This window comes from Pseudophryne corroboree, chromosome 6, assembly GCF_028390025.1.
Source record: "Pseudophryne corroboree isolate aPseCor3 chromosome 6, aPseCor3.hap2, whole genome shotgun sequence".
Lineage (NCBI taxonomy): Eukaryota > Metazoa > Chordata > Amphibia > Anura > Myobatrachidae > Pseudophryne > Pseudophryne corroboree.
In genome coordinates, this window is record NC_086449.1 from 757,102,682 (window position 1) to 757,122,697 (window position 20,016).

At 45.7% G+C, this 20,016-nt stretch overlaps 1 protein-coding gene across 1 annotated transcript in view; it reads right to left on the reverse strand.

The window, feature by feature from the left end:
- PCDH1 (protocadherin 1) overlaps window positions 1-20,016 on the reverse strand; it is a 375,594-nt gene that overhangs the window by 335,694 nt on the left and 19,884 nt on the right. The window lies entirely within an intron of this gene.

Genomic DNA, 20,016 nt, shown 5'->3' on the forward strand with positions numbered 1-20,016 from the left:
AGCCATTTTAGGCTGCAACTTTGCATCATCGCCATCGACACTGGAGTCAGAATCCGTGTCGATATCTGTGTCAACAATCTGGGATAGTGGGCGCTTCTGAGACCCTGACGGCCTCTGCGCTGTAGGATCAGGCATGGGTTGAGACCCTGACTGTCCCAAGGCTTCAGCTTTATCCAACCTTTTATGCAAGGAGTTTACATTATCATTTAACACCTTCCACATATCCATCCAATCAGGTGTCGGCGCCGTCGGCGGCGACCCCACATTCATCTGCACCTGCTCTGCGTCCACATAGCCTTCCTCGTCAAACATGTCGACACAATTGTACCGACACACCACACACACAGGGGATGCTCTATTTGAGGACAGACCCCCCACAAGGCCTTTTGGAGAGAGAGAGAGAGAGAGTATGCCAGCACACACCCCAGCGCTATATAACCCAGGAATTACACAGTAACTTAGTGTTTACCCAGTAGCTGCTGTAATAGTGATTTTGCGCTAAATTTATGTGCCCCCCCTCTCTTTTTACCCTCTTTCTACCGTGATTCTGCAGGGGAGAGCCTGGGGAGCTTCCTCTCAGCGGAGCTGTGGAGAGAAAATGGCGCTGGTGAGTGCTGAGGAAGAAGGCCCGCCCCCTCAGCGGCGGGCTTCTGTCCCGCGATTTTGTGTAAAAATAATGGCGGGGGCTCATGCATATATACAGTGCCCAGCTGTATATATGCTCTATTTGCCAGGAGGTACTCAATTGCTGCCCAGGCGCCCCCCCCCCCCTTGCGCCCTGCACCCTACAGTGACCGGAGTGTGCGGGTTTAATGTGGGAGCAATGGCGCACAGCTGCAGTGCTGTGCGCTACCTCATATGAAGACAGGAGTCTTCTGCCGCCGATTTTGAAGTCTTCTTGCTTCTCTCGCCGGCTTCTGCCTTCTGGCTCTGCGAGGGGGACGGCGGCGCGGCTCCGGGATCGGACGACCAAGGGTGAGTTCCTGTGTTCGATCCCTCTGGAGCTAATGGTGTCCAGTAGCCTAAGAAGCACGACCTATCCGCAGTTAGTAGGTTTGCTTCTCTCCCCTTAGTCCCACGTAGCAGAGAGTCTGTTGCAAGCAGATCTCTCTGAAAATAAAAAACCTAACAAAATACTTTCTTATTAGCAAGCTCAGGAGAGCTCACTAAAGTGCACCTAGCTTTGTCCGGGCACAGATTCTATCTGAGGTCTGGAGGAGGGACATAGAGGGAGGAGCCAGTGCACACCAGTAGACCTAATTCTTTCTTAGAGTGCCCTGTCTCCTGCGAAGCCCGTCTATTCCCCATGGTCCTTACGGAGTCCCCAGCATCCTCTAGGACGTGAGAGAAAGAGGAGTGAGAACGATACTCATTGTTCCAGATTGGCTACGAAGGACTTGGTATCCAGATCTGCAAGAAATGCTCACAGAGGACCCGTGGCCTCTTCCTCTAAGACAGGACTTGTTGCAAGGTTTTCCATGTGGATAGAGCAGAATTGCGGACCCGTCCACAATTTCTGCCGAAAGTGGTTTCATCCTTTCATATAAACCAACCTATTGTGGTGCCTGTGGCTACTACGGACTTGGAGGATTCCGAGTTGCTTGATGTAGTCAGGGCTTTGAAGGTTTATGTAGCCAGAACGGCTAGGGTCAGGAAAACAGAGTCTTTGTTTATCCTGTATGCTTCCAACAAGCTTGGTGCTCCTGCTTCAAAGCAGACTATTGCTCGCTGGATCTGTAACACGATTCAGCAGGCTCATTCGGCGGCTGGATTGCCGCTGCCAAAATCAGTTAAGGCCCATTCCACTAGGAAGGTGGGCTCTTCTTGGGCGGCTGCCCGAGGGGTCTCGGCATTACAACTTTGCCGAGCGGCTACTTGGTCAGGTTCAAACACTTTTGCAAAGTCCTACAAGTTTGATACCCTGGCTGAGGAGGACCTTGTGTTTGCTCAATCGGTGCTGCAGAGTCATCCGCACTCTCCCGCCGCTTTTGGGAGCTTTGGTATAATCCCCATGGTCCTTACGGAGTCTCCAGCATCCACTAGGACGTTAGAGAAAATAAGATTTTACTTACCGGTAAATCTATTTCTCGTAGTCCGTAGTGGATGCTGGGCGCCCGTCCCAAGTGCGGACTTCTTCTGCAATGCTTGTATATAGTTATTGCTTAAATAAGGGTTATGTTATGGTTGCATCAGGGTTGACCTGTTGATCTGTTGTTGTTCATACTGTTGACTGGGTATGTTTATCTCAAGTTATACGGTGTGATTGGTGTGGCTGGTATGAATCTTGCCCTGGATTACCAAAATCCTTTCCTTGTACTGTCAGCTCTTACGGGCACAGTTTCTCTAACTGAGGTCTGGAGGAGGGACAGAGAGGGAGGAGCCAGAGCACACCAGAATCTAAATTCTTTCTTAAAGTGCCCATGTCTCCTGCGGAGCCCGTCTATTCCCCATGGTCCTTACGGAGTCCCCAGCATCCACTACGGACTACGAGAAATAGATTTACCGGTAAGTAAAATCTTATTTTTTGTTCTCCATTTTTTAATGTGTGGAATTATATGCCAGTAATATATCAATAGCAATGGCCTACTACTATATATACTGCGCACAACTGAAATGCACCACAGGTATGGATGGATAGTATACTTGACGACACAGAGGTAGGTAGAGCAGTGGCCTACTGTACCGTACTGCTATATATTATATACTGGTGGTCAGCAAACTGTGCAAAACTGAAATGCACCACAGGTATGGATGGATAATATACTTGACGAGACAGAGGTAGGTAGAGCAGTGGCCTACTGTACCGTACTGCTATATAGTATATACTTGTGGTCAGCAAACTGTGCAAAACTGAAATGCACCACAGGTATGGATGGATAGTATACTTGACGACACAGAGGTAGGTAGAGCAGTGGCCTACTATACCGTACTGCTATATAGTATATACTGGTGGTCAGCAAACTGTGCAAAACTGAAATGCACCACAGGTATGGATGGATAGTATAATTGACGACACAGAGGTAGGTAGAGCAGTGGCCTACTGTACCGTACTGCTATATATTATATGCTGGTGGTCAGCAAACTGTGGAAAACTGAAATGCACCACAGGTATGGATGGATAGTATACTTGACGACACAGAGGTAGGTAGAGCAGTGGCCTACTGTACCATACTGCTATATATTATATGCTGGTGGTCAGCAAACTGTGCAAAACTGAAATGCACCACAGGTATGGATGGATAGTATACTTGACGACACAGAGGTAGGTAGAGCAGTGGCCTACTGTACCGTACTGCTATATAGTATATACTGGTGGTCAGCAAACTGTGCAAAACTGAAATGCACCACAGGTATGGATGGATAGTATACTTGACGACACAGAGGTAGGTAGAGCAGTGGCCTACTGTACCGTACTGCTATATAGTATATACTGGGGGTCAGCAAACTGTGCAAAACTGAAATGCACCACAGGTATGGATGGATAGTATACTTGACGACACAGAGGTAGGTAGAGCAGTGGCCTACTGTACCGTACTGCTATATAGTATATACTGGTGGTCAGCAAACTGTGCAAAACTGAAATGCACCACAGGTATGGATGGATAGTATAATTGACGACACAGAGGTAGGTAGAGCAGTGGCCTACTGTACCGTACTGCTATATATTATATGCTGGTGGTCAGCAAACTGTGGAAAACTGAAATGCACCACAGGGATGGATAGTATACTTGACGACACAGAGGTAGGTAGAGCAGTGGCCTACTGTACCATACTGCTATATATTATATGCTGGTGGTCAGCAAACTGTGCAAAACTGAAATGCACCACAGGTATGGATGGATAGTATACTTGACGACACAGAGGTAGGTAGAGCAGTGGCCTACTGTACCGTACCGCTATATAGTATATACTGGTGGTCAGCAAACTGTGCAAAACTGAAATGCACCACAGGTATGGATGGACAGTATACTTGACGACACAGAGGTAGGTAGAGCAGTGGCCTACTGTACCGTACCCCTATATATTATATACTGGTGGTCAGCAAACTGTGCAAAACTGAAATGCACCACAGGTATGGATGGATAGTATACTTGACGACACAGAGGTAGGTAGAGCAGTGGCCTACTGTACCGTACTGCTATATAGTATATACTGGTGCTCAGCAAACGGCAAAACTGAAATGCACCACAGGTATGGATGGATAGTATACTTGACGACACAGAGATAGGTAGAGCAGTGGCCTACTGTACCGTACTGCTATATAGTATATACTGGTGGTCAGCAAACTGTGCAAAACTGAAATGCACCACAGGTATGGATGGATAGTATACTTGACGACACAGAGGTAGGTAGAGCAGTGGCCTACTGTACCGTACTGCTATATAGTATATACTGGTGGTCAGCAAACTGTGCAAAACTGAAGTGCACCACAGGTATGGATGGATAGTATACTTGACGAAACAGAGGTAGGTAAAGCAGTGGCCTACTGTACCGTACTGCTATATAGTATATACTGGTGGTCAGCAAACTGTGCAAAACTGAAATGCACCACAGGTATGGATGGATAGTATAATTGACGACACAGAGGTAGGTAGAGCAGTGGCCTACTGTACCGTACTGCTATATGTTATATGCTGGTGGTCAGCAAACTGTGGAAAACTGAAATGCACCACAGGTATGGATGGATAGTATACTTGACGACACAGAGGTAGGTAGAGCAGTGGCTTACTGTACCATACTGCTATATATTATATGCTGGTGGTCAGCAAACTGTGCAAAACTGAAATGCACCACAGGTATGGATGGATAGTACACTTGACGACACAGAGGTAGGTAGAGCAGTGGCCTACTGTACCGTACTGCTATATAGTATATACTGGTGGTCAGCAAACTGTGCAAAACTGAAATGCACCACAGGTATGGATGGATAGTATACTTGACGACACAGAGGTAGGTAGAGCAGTGGCCTACTGTACCGTACTGCTATATAGTATATACTGGTGGTCAGCAAACTGCAAAACTGAAATGCACCACAGGTATGGATGGATAGTATACTTGACGACACAGAGGTAGGTAGAGCAGTGGCCTACTGTACCGTACTGCTATATATTATATACTGGTGGTCAGCAAACTGTGCAAAACTGAAATGCACCACAGGTATGGATGGATAGTATACTTGATGACACAGAGGTAGGTACAGCAGTGGCCTACTGTACCGTACTGCTATATAGTATATACTGGTGGTCAGCAAACTGTGCAAAACTGAAATGCACCACAGGTAGGGATGGATAGTATAATTGACGACACAGAGGTAGGTAGAGCAGTGGCCTACTTTACCGTACTGCTATATAGTATATACTGGTGGTCAGCAAACTGTGCAAAACTGAAATGCACCACAGGTATGGATGGATAGTATACTTGACGACACAGAGGTAGGTAGAGCAGTGGCCTACTGTACCGTACTGCTATATAGTATATACTGGTGGTCAGCAAACTGTGCAAAACTGAAATGCACCACAGGTATGGATAAATAGCATACTTGACAACACAGAGGTAGGTAGAGCAGTGGCCTACTGTACCGTACTGCTATATAGTATATACTGGTGGTCAGCAAACTGTGCAAAACTGAAATGCACCACAGGTATGGATGGATAGTATACTTGACGACACAGAGGTAGGTAGAGCAGTGGCCTACTGTACCGTACTGCTATATAGTATATACTGGTGGTCAGCAAACATTGGAAAACTGAAATGCACCACAGGTATGGATGGATAGTATACTTGACGACACAGAGGTAGGTAGAGCAGTGGCCTACTGTACCGTACTGCTATATAGTATATACTGGTGGTCAGAAAACTGCAAAACTGAAATGCACCACAGGTATGGATGGATAGTATACTTGACGACACAGAGGTAGGTAGAGCAGTGGCCTACTGTTCCGTACTGCTATATAGTATATACTGGTGGTCAGCAAACATTGGAAAACTGAAATGCACCACAGGTATGGATGGATAGTATACTTGACGACAAAGAAGTAGGTAGAGCAGTGGCCTACTGTATCGTACTGCTATATATTATATACTGGTGGTCAGCAAACTGTGCAAAACTGAAATGCACCACAGGTATGGATGGATAGTATACTTGACGACACAGAGGTAGGTAGAGCAGTGGCCTACTGTACCGTGTCAAAGTCAGAAAAATGTCTCTATGCACGTTGCCATATTTGCACCGCACACTGGTCCGCGCTGCGCATGCGTACGCTCTCCCGTGAAGGCGCATACCCGCAATAGCGTGCACTCGCAGGCGCGGTATGCGTATTTACGGTAGAGTTTATGTAGTCGTAGCGTGCGACTCATTCGTTACATATTTTCACAATTAATGTAGTTTATAGATCATGATCCCTTTGATAGATTCTGAAAGTTTGGTTAATATAGAATGTCCCTGAGCTGAGGAATCCCTCTTTGTATTGTACGAAGGGTCTGACAGGAATCATACAGCAGTGTTTGGTACCCATCGGAAGAGTATTTAATTAGCAATATTCCGGTGTTGGTTTGGAGCGTATTAATCGCTCGCGCGAATAGTTATGGACATAAGAAGTTTATGTCCATTTCTATTATTTACGCATACTCAGGTATGCGGCGGGAAACCTAGTTTCCCACCCACCTGAGCTGTTTGAAATCGGCACAGCCCACCTGTATGAATCACCCTATGACCTTTTGTTATGATACAGGGCCGAATTCCGACGTCCAATGGACAATGGGATTGTAGGGACTATGAGATTGCATTGTGTGTGGGGCATAAATAGGCAGGCCGACCATATCCAACCTCACTCTCTCATCAACGGTTTTCTGCTGATAACCGGGAGCTGGATATCGAGGCGCATGCGATCGTCACCCTTTGTGCGTAAGTTTTCTCTCTGTAATCATTGTCTTACTGTGAGCCAATTTCTCTCATCTCTCTCCATTTCTCTCTCTCTCCCTCTTTCTCGTTTCTCTCACATCTCCCCTAGACTAGTATTGAATTGTATTAGATAGTATTGTATTTTGGTTAGGAAGTCTCTGTTATATTGTAGTGTATCATTTGTACTGTTATCCCCTTTTATAAGTATATTAGATATAATACAGTTAATAGGCTTTGGACCCTAAACCAGTATCTGTGTATTTTCTATAGTGTTAAGTGTTCACTTGAGCGTCGGTGACGCTCAAGCAGCTTTGTAGTTAGTCAGGTTACACAAGGTTGCACTTACACCCTGTATTCACATTAAGTTATTCTGAGTATTTCATTGGTATAAGGTTTAAACATTAAGGTATAGCGTTGTGAGCGTCTGCGCCGCTGGTGACCTCCTCGTGGTCTCGAGCGTATGCTACGCCATAGCGAATCATTACTCTAGTCATAACCAATAACGTGTCTTGTGATCACTGGGCCGTGAGCGAACGTGACGCTTGAGCGTCTCGCCTACGGCGGAGCGATCGTTACGCAAATAGCGTACCCTTACGGTACTTCTTAAGCAAACAGCGTACAGTGTTCTTAGACTTCATAAAGGGTTGTTTATACGACAAAGGAATTTAGCATTGTCAATTGGGGACTCGTCCTATCCTTCTCATATCTGCACTAGGTAGATCAGCAGACATTATCCCCCCAGCAAAGGGTGGGAGGTTGTCGGTTGTCTCGCAGTGCTGACGGGATAAGCGTCTGCTTCGCTTAGATAAAGAGTGCTGAAGGAATCCGGGAACCGGAAGTAAGAACAAAACGCTTGTGTCTTTTAAAACTGTTTTATTTCTCTTCTGTCTTGCGTATACACGCACGCATACATATATATCTGCATTTCTTTTTCAAATTTCGTATATCACTATTCCTGTTTGCCAATTTTTATAGTTGATAGAAAGTGCTAAAAGAGATTTGCTGTTATTTCATAGTAGAGGTAATAGTTAAAGTATAGACCAACACACGGCTTGTCTGGGAGACAAGGCAGTCAGTGTGGTGTGCGGTAGATGATCAGGGATCATCTACATTGATAAAAATAGAAATTGTGTTACGGTGGATCTTTGTTTTGCGTACACGTGTCCCTAACAAAAGACTTGCGTACGCAATCCAAAGGCAGACGCACGCAGCGTACATTACGCAACGTAGCGTCCGGTTACGCCCACGTAGCTCAAAGTCACGAAAAAGGTGAATTAGCGCAAAGCGATAATTAACGCAAAGGCGATAAGTAACGCACAGCGGTAGATAACGCGACGCGGTAAATAACGCAAATCTATTTTTGGAAAAATCTGAAATTTAGTTTAACAGATCCTGCTCCTAATTGGTAACACAGTTGGACTGAAGAAAAATTTCTGCGCAGAAATAGATATAGAAACAAAAGTGTACATGTGTTGAGTGAGTGTGTTTTTATCACATAAGTTTATATAACTTAGAGGTTGAACCAAAAGGAAAGTCGGGTACTCGTCAAGGGACATACGTGTAAGTGACATATACGGTGGCTAGGGAGGCATCCCTGGTTAAATAATATTTGAGCATTAGAGTATAGCGGACCATAAGGTAACAAGACCAGGAGGTCATAAGGTAACAAGGCCAGGAGGTCATAAGGTAACAAGGCCAGGAGGTCACAAGGTACTAAAAGGTCCGCTATAAAGGTACAAGAGGCACAACGCCTGGGGTGTTGGTGCAGAACCCATATAGGCCATAAGCTCATGCTGAAGGAATCGCGGCCGGAAACATCGATTCCATTAAATCTCTCAGTACATAACAGGTAGTGCTTATGTACTGAACGATTGGACCGCACGTAATTGTGTGCAGTAGTTAGTAATCTGACCTAATACCATTAGAGTAAAGTGGTCACAAACGCTATTTGTACATTCTGACGTGATTTGTGTAAATTTTTTTTTTAAAGGGAAGTTCGCTGGTCACTCAGGAACTATCTAACAACCCCACCTTTACTGGAAAGAGTAAGTGTCCTGCGGGTAACCCTCATATGTTCCAGTAAACCGAAGGTTCTTTTGGTAGGGCCCTGTATCGAGTACGCCAGCACCACGTCGGTGTGATCAGGTCGTATTGGTCGAGGTGGGCGAGTGAGTGGGGTACTCGGTAAACCGCCACCGCCGGCCTATTTTTGAATAATTTGGTTTGCTGTAAGGGTTCGCTGAAGACCGTGATTTAAAGATCAAAGGAGTAGTAAGCAACACCTGCAGACTATGGGGGCCAGTTGTTCAGGTAGGGGGCGATCAACCTCGGTTCGGGTTGATTCAGAGAACCGACCAGTCGGGTCGGCAAGATACATCATGTGTGAAAAATACGGTAGTCACACAGAGGTTTTATGTGATGAATGGGAGAGAATGACTGTACAAGACAGGGACAAATTCCCAAGAATAGGTAGCTTCAGTCCAGAAGTGTTACAAAATTTAAGGAGGAGGATATGTCTCATAAAATCAACAAAGAGACGAATTCAGCATCATGATTATTTACAGTTATGGCACCAGGAAGGTGAGATACAGAGAGGTTTGGCTCTGGCGGCGGGATCTGGGGCAGTAAGGAAACTGATAGCCACAGCTCCTCCTCCACCATATATAGCAGGAGAGAAGTTGATTGCGGAGAGAAACGCACTGGGTTGTAAAACACAAACACTTAGTAACCCTGTAAATGTAAATGATGGTAACCAAGTAACTCATGCAATTATTAACCCGTGCAAGTTGTACCCTGTTTTGAACTTTCCTCAGGAATGTGATCAAGAAGACGATTCAGCAACAATTTCAGCTCTCTCTCTTGCGGCCACCATAGCAGAGACCACAGTAGGCACAGCAACACCCACGAGATTAGCGAAAGCCGCTAGCGGAGGGATAGGTGAGGTCGTGTCAACGGGTAAGTACGGCACCATGCACTACACTGAAACAATTGTACCACAACAAGCAGTAGAATCTACACAGGAAAGAGCAGTCTGGAAGGCAAAGGGATATGGCCAGGAGTCCTCAGGGCTCTGGACGGATGGACATGGTAAACCAGTGGCCCCCAGGGCATATCTTCCATGTCTGGCTGAAGCAGCTCACGGGCCGACTCATCTAGGCAAGGAGGGGATGTGCAAATTGGTAAGAGCATACTGGTGCGCCCCAGGATTCTCCTCTCATGCGAGTAAAAGAGCAATGTCATGCCTTACCTGTCTGAGAAAGAATATTGGAAAGGCAATACCTACAGAACCATCCCATATCCCACCTGCCGGCGGCCCTTTCCAGGTAATACAAATTGACTTCATTCAATTACCCCCATGTCGAAATTTGAAATATGTACTTGTCTGTATAGATGTTTTCTCGAATTGGGTCGAAGCTTTTCCAGCAGCTACAAATACCGCTATGTTTACAGCTAAGAAAATTGTGCAGGAATTTGTATGTAGATATGGTATCCCTAGAATCATTGAAAGTGATAGGGGTACCCATTTTACAGGTGATGTCTTTCAAGGAATGTGTAAGTTGATGGGAATTGATAGCAAGCTGCACACTCCGTACCGTCCACAGGCGAGTGCGAAGGTCGAAAGAGTGAACAGCACTATTAAAAATAAATTGAGTAAAATAATGGCAGAGACAGGATTGACGTGGCCAGAAGCTTTACCCATTGTTTTGTATAGCATCAGAACCACTCCCAGGTCCCCTCTTAATCTGTCTCCTTTTGAAATCTTGTTTGGTCGACAACCGCATGTCATGATTAACCCTCAGGATGATTTGAAATGTAACAATGAAGTAACTGTAAAATACTTAATTAACATGAGTAAGCAGTTGAGGAGTCAAAATGATAATCTGAAGTTGGTGATTCCTGATTTACCAGATAATAATTGTCATGACATTGAACCTGGGGATTATGTAATGATACGAAATTTTCTACGCTCAGGTTGTCTTATTGATAGATGGGAAGGACCATACCAGGTCTTATTGACTAGCACCACAGCATTGAAGGTTGCTGAGAGAGAGACTTGGGTCCATTCATCCCACTGCAAGAAGGTTGCTGACCCAGAGAAGTCCCGTGATAAGGAACAGACGGTAGAGGTTGTATCACTGGAGTGTCTGTTCCAGGAGGACTGAGGCGGCACCTGAGCCTTGAAGACCGAAAGCAGTTGTCGACTCCCTTCTCCCTTTTATTGTTTTTCTCCACTTCCCATCCCCTCTCCCTTAAAATTTCTTTTTCCCCCTTCTCATTCTTCTCTGTTTCCTCCTCAAAGATGGACTTGCCCCAAGAGACTGTGATCCGGATTTTGATGTTAACCATGATGTTGACCAGAGCAGTCTGTTCCGGCGAGAGTACCATAGAGGTCGAGAGAGGATCTGGAATGGGTTCCGATTATGATGATGGAGGCGTAGTTTTCCAAGATCAACCAAACCAACAAGCAAAGGCGAGTATCAGAAAACGATCCGATAGAAGAAATTGTGATGGATTGTTAGCTGAAGAAAATTGTATCTGTAGGCTCTGTGATAATTTGGTTGAAGATGGATGCATAAAGAAATGCCAATCCAGTTTTAATATCCATATGGACCGGCATCCATTGAGTGACTATCACTCCTTAGTGGGTAACGTATTAAACCAAACAGATTGTTGGGTATGCTCTCAAGTACCTCAGGGTCACAGCAAATCAGGGCTAGTACCATTTCCTTTAACGTTAGGGGAGGTACTTGAGCTAAGTGGTGGGAGACCGGTGGACCGGAGGTTTAACATCTCCAGCCCTCCTAGTTTGAAGCTCCACCAATACCATGTGGATAGGTCCCTCTTATGTTTTAATATCTCCAATCCCCGTAAGCCGGGAAATTGGGAAGTGTCATGGAGCAACCTGACCATGACCTTTTCACACAGAGCAGATAGAATGCCTACAGATACAGAGCTGGTACGCCACATAGCCAGTAGAGGAAAATCTTTCCGGTATCGATATACCTTAGGAAATAGGATTACTAGAGTTGGAGAGGTATCACCAGGATACTGTGCACATATCGTACAAACTGATACGTGCATTAAGCAGATGGAAGAATTAGGGTCAGGAGATTTCACCTGGAAGGTTTGTAACATGATCATGTCCTTCTCCGTCCCTTATGTTCTCCCCGATGATGCATATTTCATATGCGGGAGAAAGGCGTACAAGTGGCTTGCCCCAAACTCTGAAGGATTGTGTTATATTGGAAAAGTATTGCCTGAAGTTATGACTGTTACACATGACAAAATGAAGGACATACACCGTGGTGCCCAAGCTCCTTATACTCACACTCATTACGAGCACCGAGTTAAAAGACAACTGTCAGAAAGGTTAGAGCATCCGGCCTCTGATCTTATCCATGAATCCACCGGGATTCAGGTTCTGGTAGCGTTAGATTTCACTCGTACCGCTCGAGGAGTGATGAATTATAGATACATTTCCGCACTCGCCAATTTGTTAGATAATATCACTGAAATGTATGATGACACGTTTAGATACACTGGAAGAGAACTTCAAGCTTACAAAACAGAACTAGTTCAGCATAGGATGGTTCTTAATTATCTTACAGCAGTAACAGGCGGATATTGTGTTACATTGGCAACACAGTATGGCATAAAGTGTTGCACGTATATCACAAATAGCACCGAGGATCCGGTAGAGGTCATAGACCAAAAGATGGACGATATTTTGCAATTAAAGTGGGAATTTCGTCGAAAACACAATCTCACCCTTGCTGCTGTAGGTAATGAGCTGACTGGTTGGGTGTCATGGTTGAACCCGCGAAATTGGTTCTCCGGTTTAGGAGACTGGGCTCAAGGAGTCATAATGGATGTTGGAAAGTTTCTACTATGTATCTTGGGTGTCGTTATATCGATTGGATTGATATTTAGATGCGGGCAGGCTTTAATGAGGTGCAAACAAAGTACAAAAGTGATGAGCTTGAGGAGTGAGGAAACCGTAATTAACCTGGATTTGATTTATGACCCAATGATAGAAACCAGAATGTGATGAAAATGCGATTATACGGTCCGTTTCTTTCACCTGTTTTTCTGTTTTTCTCCAAGATACAAAGACCCCCTTGGACGAGAAAGCTGACGAGACGAGATGTATACAGACAACAGACAAGCACCAAAGATGAAGTTTTGACAACCTATGATATGGACACTTGATGAACTTTGCCATGGATCCCCAGTTTCCCTAGTACTTTTAAACTCACGCTAGCCCAACATTTTTTTGTAAATCCGATGGCTCTGACAAAGCTATTTGCTCATGCCCAAGGAGCAATACAGCGCAAAGAAGACGACTCTCAACAGATACCGAACACAACTTCAACAACAGATGTACATTTCCCTGACATAGAATATCATTGCATTTTTCGTAAGTGTTCTTTATCTTCATCTCTACAACCCTCAGGTAACGACACACATAGACGATAGGGAGTACAGGCACAGATATCAGCAACCACATACCTCCCCCATTCATGTATCATCAACTAAAATGTGCATCCCCATTTTGTTACAACCACAGCCGAAATGAGCTCGGTAGAGTTTGACAGCCCATCCACAGACCCTTAGTACGGGATAAGAAGGAATTCAAATGTATACTTCGCAATACCTCGAAGCTTGATTTACCACACGTACGGCACGATGATACATGACCCTCCAAACATGGACTCATACACACATGCTTCTGCTTTCTCACTAGGTCATACCCTCTTCACACCTACTCCACTCTTCTTCCTTACCCCACCATGGAAATCAATTAACCCCTGACTTACATTTTTCTCCTTTTTGAAATGTTTTAGAAGGTGGCAGTTATTATTGACTGCCAAAGGGTGGACTGTCAAAGTCAGAAAAATGTCTCTATGCACGTTGCCATATTTGCACCGCACACTGGTCCGCGCTGCGCATGCGTACGCTCTCCCGTGAAGGCGCATACCCGCAATAGCGTGCACTCGCAGGCGCGGTATGCGTATTTACGGTAGAGTTTATGTAGTCGTAGCGTGCGACTCATTCGTTACATATTTTCACAATTAATGTAGTTTATAGATCATGATCCCTTTGATAGATTCTGAAAGTTTGGTTAATATAGAATGTCCCTGAGCTGAGGAATCCCTCTTTGTATTGTACGAAGGGTCTGACAGGAATCATACAGCAGTGTTTGGTACCCATCGGAAGAGTATTTAATTAGCAATATTCCGGTGTTGGTTTGAAGCGTATTAATCGCTCGCGCGAATAGTTATGGACATAAGAAGTTTATGTCCATTTCTATTATTTACGCATACTCAGGTATGCGGCGGGAAACCTAGTTTCCCACCCACCTGAGCTGTTTGAAATCGGCACAGCCCACCTGTATGAATCACCCTATGACCTTTTGTTATGATACAGGGCCGAATTCCGACGTCCAATGGACAATGGGATTGTAGGGACTATGAGATTGCATTGTGTGTGGGGCATAAATAGGCAGGCCGACCATATCCAACCTCACTCTCTCATCAACGGTTTTCTGCTGATAACCGGGAGCTGGATATCGAGGCGCATGCGATCGTCACCCTTTGTGCGTAAGTTTTCTCTCCGTAATCATTGTCTTACTGTGAGCCAATTTCTCTCATCTCTCTCCATTTCTCTCTCTCTCCCTCTTTCTCGTTTCTCTCACATCTCCCCTAGACTAGTATTGAATTGTATTAGATAGTATTGTATTTTGGTTAGGAAGTCTCTGTTATACTGTAGTGTATCATTTGTACTGTTATCCCCTTTTATAAGTATATTAGATATAATACAGTTAATAGGCTTTGGACCCTAAACCAGTATCTGTGTATTTTCTATAGTGTTAAGTGTTCACTTGAGCGTCGGTGACGCTCAAGCAGCTTTGTAGTTAGTCAGGTTACACAAGGTTGCACTTACACCCTGTATTCACATTAAGTTATTCTGAGTATTTCATTGGTATAAGGTTTAAACATTAAGGTATAGCGTTGTGAGCGTCTGCGCCGCTGGTGACCTCCTCGTGGTCTCGAGCGTATGCTACGCCATAGCGAATCATTACTCTAGTCATAAACAATAACGTGTCTTGTGATCACTGGGCCGTGAGCGAACGTGACGCTTGAGCGTCTCGCCTACGGCGGAGCGATCGTTACGCAAATAGCGTACCCTTACGGTACTTCTTAAGCAAACAGCGTACAGTGTTCTTAGACTTCATAAAGGGTTGTTTATACGACAAAGGAATTTAGCATTGTCAACCGTACTGCTATATAGTATATACTGGTGGTCAGCAAACTGTGCAAAACTGAAATGCACCACAGGTATGGATGGATAGTATACTTGACGACACAGAGGTAGGTAGAGCAGTGGCCTACTGTACCGTACTGCTATATAGTATATACTGGTGGTCAGCAAACATTGGAAAACTGAAATGCACCACAGGTATGGATGGATAGTATACTTGACGACACAGAGGTAGGTAGAGCAGTGGCCTACTGTACCGTACTGCTATATAGTATATACTGGTGGTCAGCAAACTGCAAAACTGAAATGCACCACAGGTATGGATGGATAGTATACTTGACGACACAGAGGTAGGTAGAGCAGTGGCCTACTGTACCGTACTGCTATATAGTATATACTGGTGGTCAGCAAACATTGGAAAACTGAAATGCACCACAGGTATGGATGGATAGTATACTTGACGACAAAGAAGTAGGTAGAGCAGTGGCCTACTGTATCGTACTGCTATATATTATATACTGGTGGTCAGCAAACTGTGCAAAACTGAAATGCACCACAGGTATGGATGGATAGTATACTTGACGAGACAGAGGTAGGTAGAGCAGTGGCCTTCTGTACCGTACTGCTATATAGTATATACTGGTGGTCAGCAAACTGTGCAAAACTGAAATGCACCACAGGTTTGGATGGATAGTATACTTTACGATACAGAGGTAGGTAGAGCAGTGGCCTACTGTACCGTACTGCTATATAGTATATACTGGTGGTCAGCAAACTGCAAAACTGAAATGCGCCACAGGTATGGATGGATAGTATACTTGCCGACACAGAGGTAGGTAGAGCAGTGGCCTACTGTACCGTACTGCTTTATATTATATACTGGTGGTCAGCAAACTGTGCAAAACTGAAATGCACCACAGGTATGGATGGATAGTATACTTGACGACACAGAGGTAGGTAGAGCAGTGCCCTACTGTACCGTACTGCTATATATTATATACTGGTGGTCAGCAAACTGTGCAAAACTGATATGCACCACAGGTATGGATGGATAGTATACTTGACGACACAGAGGTAGGTAGAGCAGTGCCCTACTGTACCGTACTGCTATATATTATATACTGGTGGTCAGCAAACTGTGCAAAACTGATATGCACCACAGGTATGGATGGATAGTATACTTGACGACACAGAGGTAGGTAGAGCAGTGGCCTACTGTACCGTACTGCTATATAGTATATACTGGTGGTCAGCAAACTGTGCAAAACTGAAATGCACCACAGGTATGGATGGATAGTATACTTGACGACACAGAGGTAGGTAGAGCAGTGCCCTACTGTACCGTACTGCTATATATTATATACTGGTGGTCAGCAAACTGTGCAAAACTGATATGCACCACAGGTATGGATGGATAGTATACTTGACGACACAGAGGTAGGTAGAGCAGTTGTCACGATCCGGGTATCTGGACGCCATTTCTTACCCATCAGATGCCTCCTAAGGCTTGCTCAGCGCTCCAGGACCGGATCCCATCTGTTATCCTGATGTGCATATTCCCGCATCCTCTCCTGTCTCTCTGGACGCTGTCACAGTAACGCCTTATACATCTGGCATGGCGTCTCCCGCGGCCTCCGCCGCCGTTCCTGAGCTTCTGCATTCAGAGTGGCGATTACGTCAGCCGCGGCCTCCGCTGTGTCCGCGTGGTTGGATGTGCACCTGTCAGCCTGGCGTCTCCTGTCTCCGGTGGCCGGCGCCGCCATTACTGTTTTCCAGACCACATGGATTACAAACCAAACTTCCCTCCAAGTGTCTGCATGGGCGCAGCCATCTTGGATTCTGTCATCTGATCATATTCACCAATCTGCTGTCTGTATTATTAATTTGCATAATTGCCTAGCCAATGCCTTCCTTGCTGCAGGTATAAATAGGTTGTGCCTGAGCAAGGAAGGCGTCAGTGCTTTGGTTGTCAAACCTAGTTCCAGTTTGTCTCTCTTCTGTGAATGTCTTCCAGGTTCCAGCTCCTGTCTCCATACTTCTGCTATAGAGACCCGCACCAGCATTCCATCTGCGGTGTAGCCTGACTCTCCGATCCATACTGGACTCACCTGTTTCCAGCTACAACATCACCTGCTTCCAGCTCAGCTTCCAGCAGTGTACAGCTTCTCTTAAAGGGCCGGTGTCCTTTCTGCAGTTTACCACTCTCCACCGGTATTATTATTTCTCCGCGCTCAAATTCTACATTTCATCTACATTGCATCGTTCTCAAGCTTTATTTATTATTTAACTGGTTCCAGCCAGTATCCACTCCGTGCCAACACCTGTCTGGTTCTAACCAGTACCCACAGCAGCATTTTATCTACAGCAGTCCAGCTATCCCTGGAACACCAGCTGGTACGATCCTGGGCTTTCCTCATTGCTACAGTTGAGCCTGGTAAGGACTTTCCAACTTGCAGATAATAAGAACTGTCTCATACCACCAGAGCTCTGTGGCCCCTGCCACCCTGTAGTACCCAGGAACTGTATTATTATTTCTCTGCTGATTTTTATGTTACTTTTTACTGCTACTGTGATGCATGGAGTTTGTCATAAATAAATATCATTGACTTTTACTCAAGTTGTCGTGGTCACGCCTTCGGGCGGTTTCTCTTCATGTTACTTACATGTCCAGGGGTCTGATACAACCTCCCAGGTTCCGGTACATCTCAGCCCCTACAACTGAGGCTGCCTTCCGTCAGCTCAGGCCCTCAGTTGTGACAGTAAGCACTGACCAAATGAATCCAGCCGGAGACCAGGATCAAGCGGCCAGGCCGATGCAAGAACTGGCAGCCCGACTTGAACATCAGGAGGCTGCACAGGGCCACATCATCCGCTGTCTCCAGGATCTCTCTACTCGGCTGGATGGGATTCAGACAACTCTCCGTGGATCAGGCGCATCTGGGGCGTCAACCACAGTGACTCCAACTATAACCCCACCCACCTTACCCGTTTCTGCTCCACGTCTTCATCTTCCAACGCCAGCAAAATTTGACGGATCTCCAAGATTCTGCAGGGGATTTCTCAACCAGTGTGAGATTCAGTTTGAGCTACAACCTGGCAATTTTCCCAGTGACCGTACAAAAATTGCCTACATCATCTCTCTTCTCAGTGGCTCAGCCCTTGACTGGGCATCACCGTTATGGGAGAGGTCCGACACCCTGCTATCTTCTTACACTGCATTCGTGTCAACATTCAGGCGCATCTTCGACGAGCCAGGCCGGGTAACTTCAGCTTCGTCTGAGATTCTCCGTTTACGCCAGGGATCACATACTGTAGGACAATATCTTATACAGTTCCAGATCCTGGCATCCGAACTGGCATGGAACGACGAGGCCCTGTATGCTGCATTCTGGCATGGTTTATCTGAGTGTATTAAAGACGAGTTAGCTACCAGAGACTTACCCTCCAAGTTAGATGAGCTAATCTCACTTTGTACAAAAGTTGACTTACGTTTCCGAGAGAGAGCAACTGAGCGTGGAAGATCATCTGCTCCAAAATCTTCTGCTCCTCCTCCTCGCCAACTGTCACCAACTAAAGATGAGCCCATGCAAATTGGCCGTTCCCGTTTAACTCCTGCTGAGCGCCGAAGACGTCTCTCCGAGTCTCTCTGTCTTTATTGTGCAGCTCCGTCTCACACCATTAATGCTTGTCCCAAACGTCCGGGACTCCAGACCCTAGCTCGCCAAGGAGAGGGCCGGCTAGGAGTAATGATCTCCTCTCCATCCCCTCAAGATTGTAATCTCCCAGTCTCGCTTCAAGTTGCTCAACGTTATCAGAACGTCATTGCCCTCCTTGATTCCGGAGCAGCTGGGAACTTTATTACCGAAGCCTATGTTAAACGGTGGTCCCTACCCACCGAGAGACTTCCTTCCTCCTTTTCCTTAACTGCCGTGGATGGCAGTAAAATTTTTGATACAGTTATTGCTCTAAGGACTCTACCAGTTCGTCTGAGAGTGGGAGTTCTTCATTCCGAACTTATTTCACTTTTAGTGATTCCAAGAGCCACACATCCTGTGGTCCTGGGCCTTCCATGGCTCCGTCTTCACAATCCTACAATTGATTGGACGACTACGCAAATCCTGGCATGGGGTCCCTCCTGTGCTGAGACATGTTTGTTTAAAGTGTTGCCTGTCTGTTCTTCCTCCCCCAGGTCGTCTGATGTTCCACCTCCTCCATATCAAGATTTCACGGATGTGTTCAGTAAGGCTTCTGCTGATATCCTTCCTCCTCATAGAGAATGGGACTGCCCGATTGATCTCGTTCCAGGGAAGGTTCCACCTCGAGGCCGAACTTATCCGTTGTCTCTGCCTGAGACGCATTCTATGGAGGAATACATTAAAGAGAACCTAGCAAAGGGGTTCATTCGACCTTCTTCTTCTCCAGCCGGCGCAGGCTTCTTTTTTTGTAAAAAAGAAAGATGGTGGTCTGCGGCCGTGCATCGACTACAGAGGTTTGAACGACATTACCATCAAGAACCGCTATCCTTTACCCCTGATTACTGAGCTCTTTGACAGAGTTAGCGGAGCTACCATCTTTACAAAGCTGGACTTGAGAGGTGCATACAATCTCATCCGGATCCGTGAGGGTGACGAGTGGAAGACCGCATTTAACACCCGTGACGGACATTATGAGTACCTCGTCATGCCCTTCGGACTGAGCAATGCTCCAGCTGTCTTCCAGCATTTCGTCAATGAGATCTTCAGAGACATTCTATACCGTCATGTCGTGGTCTATCTAGATGATATCCTCATTTTTGCCAACAATTTAGAGGAACATCGTTTTTGGGTAAAGGAGGTTCTGTCCCGTCTCCGTGT